The 9,824-nt window shown below is 28.2% G+C and overlaps 1 pseudogene; it reads right to left on the bottom strand.

Annotated features, from left to right (window-relative positions):
* Positions 1-8,363: 8,363 nt before the first annotated feature.
* On the bottom strand, positions 8,364-8,493 carry LOC149495883 (5.8S ribosomal RNA; annotated as a pseudogene).
* Between the last annotated feature and the right edge of the window lie 1,331 nt (positions 8,494-9,824).

The raw sequence follows: 9,824 nt of genomic DNA, 5'->3' as shown, positions 1-9,824 counted from the left end.
TTCACCGATATACTTTGTATTTTACAGAAATTTTTGGTTTGAATCTCAATAATTTATATTGTATGTATAAATTTTTTTATCTTCTCACCTACATGAGAAGTTCGATGTATCGAATTTGAGGGCTCTTAACTACAAAAATTTTTATCAATTTAGTAAGTCAAGAAGAGGATTGTTTTCTGTTGTATAACTTGTAATTACCCATTAGACCAATTACCCATTAGTACATATATATTAATTGTAAATAAAATTAGTAAAATTAAACCTAATTCAGTAAAATTAATTGTTTTAATAGCAATTAATTGTCATAATAGTTATTTTACTAGTGTTACATCAAAATGTTGAAGAGTGTAACTTTTTATACGAACGTTATGTTATCGAACACTCTAAATTATAAGAATAATATTTTGACTCAAACAAAATGCTAAACATTATATAAAAAGCTATTGCAAATACGTGCTAAATTTATGAATTTATATATTAATTTTTTGAATTTTCCATGGATTCATGTACATCAAATAACCTAAGGTACAAGAAACTTATAGTGTTGATTTTTGGTTTTATTATTTTAGTACAAAATGGAGGTAAAACCAAGAAAAGGAAAGAAAAACTTTTGCAAAAACGTGTAGGCTTGAGATTGGAGAAGATAAGTCAGCTCATCTTTAAATCGATTGCAGGAAAGAATGTGTTAAGAACCATTCATTTGCACTTCCAAATATTAATATATAAACAAAAACATTTGGTCTCCGTCACTCTTTTTCTTTGCACTATGTATTCTAATTCTCCACTAAAAATATCAGAAAGGGTACATACATATATCTCCACCAAAAGAGTTGGGAGCAGAAAACCTCATCACTAAGAAAAAGTGAGAAAGTGGGTGGCACCATCATAATCTCTATTTGATTTCTGAATCATTTTTCATAAATTTTCTTGCGTAGTTTCTTGTGCTCTTTTTTATATGAGACTAACCTTGGTTAGGTGTTCGTGATTATTTCTTTCTTCAAATGTTATTTGAATCAAATCTTTCGCGTCTTAATTTTATAGAAATCATTTATTGAATTCAAATGTGCCTTGTTATTTCAAAAATTTCTTATAAATATAATTATTGACATGTTTAATGATAAAAAAAAATCAAAACTTTAATTTTCATTTCATTATATCATTTTTGAATCATTTATTTCGACTTAATCTTAATATACTCTGGAAGAACTCCAGAAATTAATTATAAGTATTTCATACCAAGAAATTTCTTGATAAGAAGGTTTAGATTTTAAATTTATATATCTTTTCTTAATCATTTATTTAATTAAATTAATTCTTTTATCCAAACAAATTTTCACATGAGAAAATATGTTGGAGATAAAGAATTATTGGTTGCATTTTACCTAACTAACTCCATTAACCTTAAAAGAAAATAAAATGTAGGTTTCATGATTATAAATCTCTCAATTGCATAATCATATTTTTGTCTGAAAATATTTTGAAAGGATAATATTAAATTAAAACACCAATTTCCATTTCAAGTTTAGTTTTTTCAAGTTGAGTTAAACGTTGTAACAGCCCAGCCCATGGTAGATATTGTCCGCTTTGGGCCACACAAGCTCGCACGGTTTTGTTTCTGGGCCAGAGAAACCTCCACTCTGCCAGCCCAAAACGCGTCTACCATGTTCAAGGTTGCCACCCTTTATGTATAGGACTTCCACCTTGTGTGTAGCCGATGTGGGATTCGCCTAAAGTGTTGTGCCCCAAACCTGGGATGTCACATACATCCCCCCTTAGGGACTCAGCGTCCTCGCTGAGGTTTGCCCCACCACCGGCCAGAGGGACAAGGCTTGGCTCTGATACGAAATTGTAACAGCCCAGCCCATGGTAGATATTGTCCGCTTTGGGCCACACAAGCCAGCACGGTTTTGTTTTTGGGCCAGGGAAACCTCCACTCTGCCAGCCCAAAACGCGTCTACCATATTCAAGGTTGCCACCCTTTATGTATAGGACTTCCACCTTGTGCGTAGCCGATGTGGAATTCGCCTAAGGTGTTGTGCCCCAAACCTGGGATGTCACAAACGTACCCTAAGTTTGCATATTAAAAGAGGAGAAAAGTTTGCAAAGAATTAGTATTACGACTTGGGTCATGGAATCCTAGCCAGCATACCACTTTCTTGTGTATTGTATGTGCTTTTCACTCTACAACTTGCACTTTGTTAATGAGTTTGATGAAATTACTAATTACCTAACACGTGAATAAAATGAGCTAGCATACAAATTTCGTTTTGATAAATAAGTTATATAGTTTAAAAAAAAATCATATGTCAATCATGTAAAGTTTGATTGATTTTTTCATTAATACGAAGAGTTGAAGGTTTTGAGTTCGAATCCTCTCGAAAAGAGGTTTTATCAATTTGGTGAACCAAGTGAAAGATTATCCTATTGTGGTGTAGCCCATCTTGTCTATATCTCTCTATGTTTCTAATTTTAAGTTATCTATGGCTAAACAAGGAGGGATAACTCTATAATTTTAGTTTTATTAGTTTGTTTATGACTTGCATTGTACGTTGAGTGGTTAAATTATATTACCTAACAAGTGAATAAAATGAGCTAGCATACAAATTTCGTTTACTATGTTCGTTATATGTTCATTCTTTATACTCATTTAATTTTTTATTTATATAATGTTAAAGTAAATTCTCATTTAGATTGAGTGGTTAAATTATGTTATATTTTATATATACAGTAAATATTTTTTTGGTTCTATATCAACGTACTGATTCATATAATTTTTATTATACGTTAGTTGCTTTCATTTTCTTTTTTAAGGAAATACCAAATTTGATTAATAAAAATCATCATATAGCTTCTATTATATGTTTTATAATTAATTTACATGTTTTATTAATAACTTTTACTGTAATCTCTTGTAGTAAATAAATATACATTAACAATATAATAAAAAAGAAATCTAATAAATCAAATTAAATATTTAAAAAATATATTTTTTTTTATTTTTATTTTTTTAGCCACTCAAAATCATCAAAGCATTTTAAAAAATTATTAATAAAATTGCATTATTTCATAAAAATAGGATTTGACTTATATAAGATATCAATATAACTAATTAAATTCGAGATGTATAAAAATAATAATTTTTTCTCTTATTTTTTGGCTAACCAAATTAGAGTGCAATTTGTAATTAAAGAAGTTTAACCATACCCTTTTTAAATCAAATCCGAATCATCTAGATATATTTATTTAAAATAAATTCAAAAAAAATATAAAACTTTTCAAATGCCTCATTTACATATATTATTTAAAATAATAAAGTTGAAGCTAAATTATAAATTATAATAATAATAAATTATCAAAAATTATTAAATTATTATCAGTAATTTACATAATAATATAATGAAATAAAATATAATTAGACACAATAAGATAATAATAGTAAAAATTTAAAATTTTGAAATGCTTAATTATCTATATTTATTTGTCTATTAAAAAATAAAAAAAATCGAATCAAATTATAGAAATATTATATATATTTTTAAGTTAAAAATTTTTAATTGGTTAAAACTAAGGTTATTTTAGGATATCTTAAATTTTACAAGAATAATATCGGCAATCCCATTATTCTCCCTCATTTCCACTTTTATATATAGTATAGAAGTATATATAGATAGATAGATATAGATTAGTCTTTGTTATGACGTGCGCTGCATGTTAACAATGCTCGTTATGTTTTTATTTTTTATACTCTTTTAATTTTTTATCTATATAATATTAAAGTATAAATTTTTATTTAGATTAAAATAAATACAATTGGTTAATTTATATTAGTCATTGTCATATAAGCTACTTACAATGTTATTTCTTATGTACTTATTCTATTTTTATATAATGAAGTGGTCTCAAAATAAAGTTTAATCCAATCCTTATACCTAATTGTTCAGTCCTTAATTTATAAATACAGATTCTTAAAACTCTGATCGGTACTAAAAAAAAATCAAGTTATCACTCAATCCCCAATACTTGCCCTCAATCCTAAATCAATATCTATATGCAGCTAAAATGAAAAGCAATAATAAAATTTTTTTATTCGTAGGTAGAAAAAAAGAAATGAAAATATGATTTGAATTAATAATGGTAATCATTTTGGCGATAGAGATAGTATTACTTACTCGGTGCATTAGAAAAAAAAAAAAAATGAATATACACACAAACTCTTGGAACACAAAAAATGATCCAAAATGAAAATATATAGTTCTAGTTTTTTTCAATTTCATAAACACTATTTTTTTTCAAGTCAAACATATTTAGCATATAAAAGAAAAAATATCAAGAAAATTAAAAATACTTAATCAGGATGTCATCTATTTATTGCAAAGGAAACATAAATCTCTTGCTAAATTGAAGTGATAGTGGTTACAAATTAATACAATAATGAAAAAGAAAATAATAAATAATAAATTTTTATTAAGAATAAAACTCTTTTAAGATTTCAACGTATAACAAGAAATAAATTGTATTAAAAAAATTACGAATTTGAATTTCAAAAATAACCCAGGAAATGCTATAATTTAACTAAATTTGATTTTGATGCACAAAAAAAAAAAAAAAAAAAGTCAAGTCAATAAATGAAAATTATAAAGCAAATCATACTAGAATCTAATATTGGTCAGTTAATGAGTTTATTCAAATATTTTGTTTCTCTATTGTTCTAAATTGCAAATTTAAAATAAATAAATAAGTTAATTAAGTAATAAAAAAATTACAGAAAAGAAATGTTATATCTTCTCCAAATAAATCCACAATTTTTCTTACAATCATAAAAAATATATATATATACTTTTTTTCTATTTTATTATATATATTTATTTATTTAAAAATAATTTTTAAAAATTATATCCAATCAAAGAATAAAATGTAATTTTTTTTGTCTTAACCACAGATATCTTGAGCTTATTAGGCTAGAACCAAATCTTGTTCGCACTAGATCAACCCAAGAAGGGATAAAGTGTTGAACTCTCGACCTCACCAAAAGGAGAAAAGTGTCGAACCACTCATCCAAACACTCGTTGGTATAAAATGTAATTTTTGAATTGGCTACAACTAAAACTATTTTATGATATTTTAAATTTCATTGAGAATCATTATCCCCTATTATCACATTTACGAATAGTATAGATTTTCGAAAATATTTAATTATTTTCCTTTAATATAAAGCACATACTCCATTATAAAAAAATAATTACATTAATAAATAATTTAAAAATAAAAAAGTTCTCATAAGAAAGGAAATAATTTTGTGCAAATAAAAAAAATTATTTTCAAATTTTTTTGAATAAAATATTTTTCTAAATTTAAAGTTATTTTTCTTATTTCAGAATGTAAAACCTTGCAAAAAGGTTCACATCTATTTCTTTTAATTTATCAAAAACACAGGGAATCAGTGTGCTCATCAATTAGCACGAGCTGCTGTTTCTGGATCTGGCTCATTGGAGTGAAAATTTTCCTCTCCAACTCTTATTTTGGATGCACCGGACATAATTTAATTAATATATAAGCATATTTGCAATTTTTTTTTTCAAAAAAAAGTTATTTTTCTTATTGTAGATTCATAAGGTGTCCATTAAAAAATGAATTCAAGTCAAAAGGAAAGGAAAGATAAGAGTTTTTTAATGTTGGATACATTGAAAGAGGTAAAATAAAGCCCCATCCATCCCATTCCTACTCTAGTGGATAAGCTTTCTTTCACTTGCAAATTGCAAATCTGTTTAACCTGTAATTGTCAAACATCACAACACATATAGAGTAAATCCTAGAGAGGGTATGATAGAATACAACCCTTTCGAGGTTAGGTGTATGTAACTCTTATGCATATGTATAAATATATATGTTTGAATCCAAATAGGCTTTTTAGAAGAAAACAAGTCCTTCTTCTTACAAGAAAAGTACAATTGCACCATTTTTGCTTTTGTAAGATTTGGTGTTTCCTATTTATTAAAGAAAATAAAAGCAAGGACAAAGCTATTGATTGTGGAGGACAAGCAGAAGGACAAATTTATAGATATGTTCATATGACACTATCTAGCTCTTTCTTTCTTTTTTTTTTTTTTTTTTTTTTTTGGAATTAATATGCTTTTGAATAAATTTAATATATTATATATACATACTAGCTAGTTGCCCTTTCTTTTATGTTTTTCAAAGGACATGTGGGGGCATTGTCATAATGCTATTTGTTAGTGCTAAATCCATTTAGATAATTCATGAATTATGTTGCTAATGATGGATTATGGTTAATCTTGTTTTTAGCAATTTGAATATGCCAATTATAGAAATAATGCCTATAATGGAAATATACTATTCAAAATATGTATTATGATTCTTTTTTTTTATGAATTTTTCAGAGATATTATGTACATTATAGGACATTCATTAGAATGTTTACTGTATTTTTCTAAAATTTCTCATCTTTTAAGGATAAAATGAGAATTTCATTAAAAAATTAAAAACATGATTCACATATATAATCATAATATGAATATTTGAAAAGTATAAAAAGATAAAATATGTTTGAATAGCAATCAAAAAAATATTATAGAATAGTTCTTTTTAATTCATTAGAAGGTTCAATGAGCGGAAATAACACAATGAGCTACGCAATAAGGGACAACCCTCTTATTGACTCATCAAATTGGCAAAAACTCTTGTGGTCGAGAGGACTTAAACTCGAGACTTTTCACTCCTCACATTAGTAAGAAGACCAATCAGACCGTATTTAATTGGTAATATGATAAAATAATTAAACTTAGAACTTGATGGAATTGGATTATTCACTTAAAGATTGTTTTAAAAACTATAAATAACTTAAATTTTAGGTAAACTCAAATTTCCATACAAAAAAGAAATTTGTCTATATTGAATAAGATAATTTCAACTCATTTGGAACCCAATAATTGAATAATTTAGACCAGATTATTTCACAACAGAAAGTCATTGATTCATTATTCGATTCATTTAACTTTGTTAGAAAAGCCAATTACCACAGCTACCTGCTGCTATTTTAGACTCTACAAATCCCAATAAGACAGCTGGATGCTGCTATTTTGCTGACTCAAAATAAAACTATTCACACGTTTAAATGAAATAATTTTCAAATATGTTATCCCCTTTTATAATTTTATTATTATACATTTTGAAAAATGAGATTATAAAAGATTGGAATCTGCTTTTTTTACCTAATTTTTTAAAATTAGTCTATTTTAATTTATACACTACAAATCATATCATTATTATCAGGATTATATGATAAGGACTGATTTGGGTGAATTCATGCATCTTTATTTTAATTTTATAGTTGATCAGTATAAAAATAATTAAAATAAACTAAAAATATTAGGTATTCTTCTGATTTAAAATTACATTTTGATCATATATCAATGAGCAGCCGTGATAGGCATGCCGATTGGACCAGAAGACCCTAAACTATATCCTAGATGAGCCTATAGAAGCTGCCCATCAGGCGTACAAAAGATATCAGCTCTGGAACAGGACTTCACACAGGGCTCCTAAGACCAAAGGGGTATAATACCTACGATTTTGGGGACCGGAAGCACCGGCTCAGAATGACCCGAAAATGATTACAATGCTTCCTATATGTCTTAAAAGAAATATTATGGCCACCAAACCAAAAACACTAATTCTAAATAAATTCAAACCAAATCAATTCATCAATACATTAAATAATCAAATCAAATCATGCCAAGTGAAAGTTTAATTGGAGGAATATACCACTTGTCAAATTAAAATGACAAATGGAGGTCGTGGCCCAGGATGCAATACACGTGGACGAGTAGAGTCTGGGGCTTCATCCTCTGCTCAGTCTCCCGTGCCGCCATCACTTCCTTCTGTTCCTTCCTCTTTTACCCCACTTCCTGGACCAGTAGAGTCTTCACCAGCTTCACAGTCACCTACTGCACCAGGTAATCATAAATGTCATTTACTGTCATTTCAGTTATATATTAATTATTTATCTGAATCAAAGAAGGTGATCTCACCAATTCTGCGCTGTAGCACATTGATCATATCCACGCTCTGGATTTTGGCAAAACCCTAACAAACGTCATAGCCTCTAACAAAGATTCTCTATGCTCCTTTGAGGCTATCAACAAATCCCACAGTGAAAGATGAAAAGGACTTTGAAAAGAGAGTCAAAGAGTGCTTGAAATTGTCGGGAAGGAAGCGGATGGGGCTCGGCGATGCGCCTCGGTCGGATGTGGAACGGCGATAAGCCAGTCCGCCGATCGGCTCGGGGCGCGGACCAACGCGGATCGCTGTGGCGGCCTAAGCCCGGGCTTTCGATAGGCCCGTGGAGACGCCATCGCGGCGATCGTGGACCACAGCACATGCGATGGTTCGCGGGATTCTGTAATTCACACCAAGTATCGCATTTCGCTGCGTTCTTCATCGATGCGAGAGCCGAGATATCCGTTGCCAAGAGTCGTTTTGGTTATAGATAGAGGACAACGCATCCCTGAGGCTGCCCGTTTCCGGGGCCGATGGGCGCGTGCTCTTCTCGTTTTGTGTTTCCTTGGCGCGTCCTACGCCAGGTCGATCTGGGCAAGGCCAGTGCTGGTGGGTCCTCTATCGACGCTTCTGCATTTTGGGACTTATTGGACCCCCCTTAACACTTTTTTTTAAAGATACCAACATTGAACTCTTAAATACTTAAAACTAATTAAAATAACTCTTAAGGTCATTAAATAGTTAACTATTCATTCTTAAATTAATTTATAAATTTAGAAGTACGTTTTAATTTAAAAGCTAAAAAATAAGTAGCGAAATCAAATTTAACATCCTTTAAGTTAATGAAGAATTTTCAATTCAAAAGAAATCAAAGGTAACAAGCTGCAACAAACTTAACAATATAAAGGAGTAGACTATGAAGCTGCGTCAGGAGTTAGAACCTGCGCCAATGAATTATTCGAATTGAAATCAACACTGAAAAATGAATTGAAATTGTTCATTAATATTGATTTTATTGGAAAAAATAACCTGCAAAATGCTACTTTTTATGCCCAAATTTGAACTAAAATTTAGTTTATTTTTAATTTAGTTAAGCCCAAATTTAAACTACCGGTGGAGAGCTTATAGCTATTATGTGACAGATGATATTGTTAAAATATAAAATGACAGTTAAGAATATAATTGTTTTTTAATATGATGTATAATGTAAATATTTTTTATTTTTATCAAGAATATATATTTTTTTTTATTCTAATGATCATATAAATAAAAATTATTAACTAAATTTTTAAAATAATATTTCATAAAAAATTTATTATCTTTAATAATTATAAATAAAATACTTATAAAAAATAAATAATTTAATAGAGCTAAATTTCAAAAAAGGTAATCAGTAAAAAGAAAAAAAATAGTCATTTATGCATGCATGATGGATAATGGATTTACTTTACCGGGCTTTTTATGAGACTGAACTAGTTCAGATCATTTTGAAATTTTGGGCTGTTCTCAGTACTTACAAAATTTTTTGGCGCTTCTGCCTCATTTTTAAATAAGCATAAAAAATAAAAATTCCAATTAACTTTACTGTATCTAATTATTAATTTGCTAAAAAATTGTAGTTTTTAAAAAAAAATTTAATTAATAATTTCTATTATTATAAAATAATAATCCTATAAAAAGATTTAATAAATTAATTGATAATGCTACAAGAGTATTTAATTATTATTCATATAATCAGATTTCACTAGGAGAGCTTCAATAGTTTTTAACATTTTGATAAATTAAAACATTAAATAGCTTTTAACATT

The sequence above is a fragment of the Jatropha curcas genome, chromosome 6 (assembly GCF_041381405.1).
Source record: "Jatropha curcas cultivar XTBG-Jc1 chromosome 6, XTBG_Jcur_1.0, whole genome shotgun sequence".
NCBI lineage: Eukaryota > Viridiplantae > Streptophyta > Magnoliopsida > Malpighiales > Euphorbiaceae > Jatropha > Jatropha curcas.
Note: the sequence above shows the minus strand (reverse complement) of the source record. Positions and strands in the feature narration are given on the sequence as shown.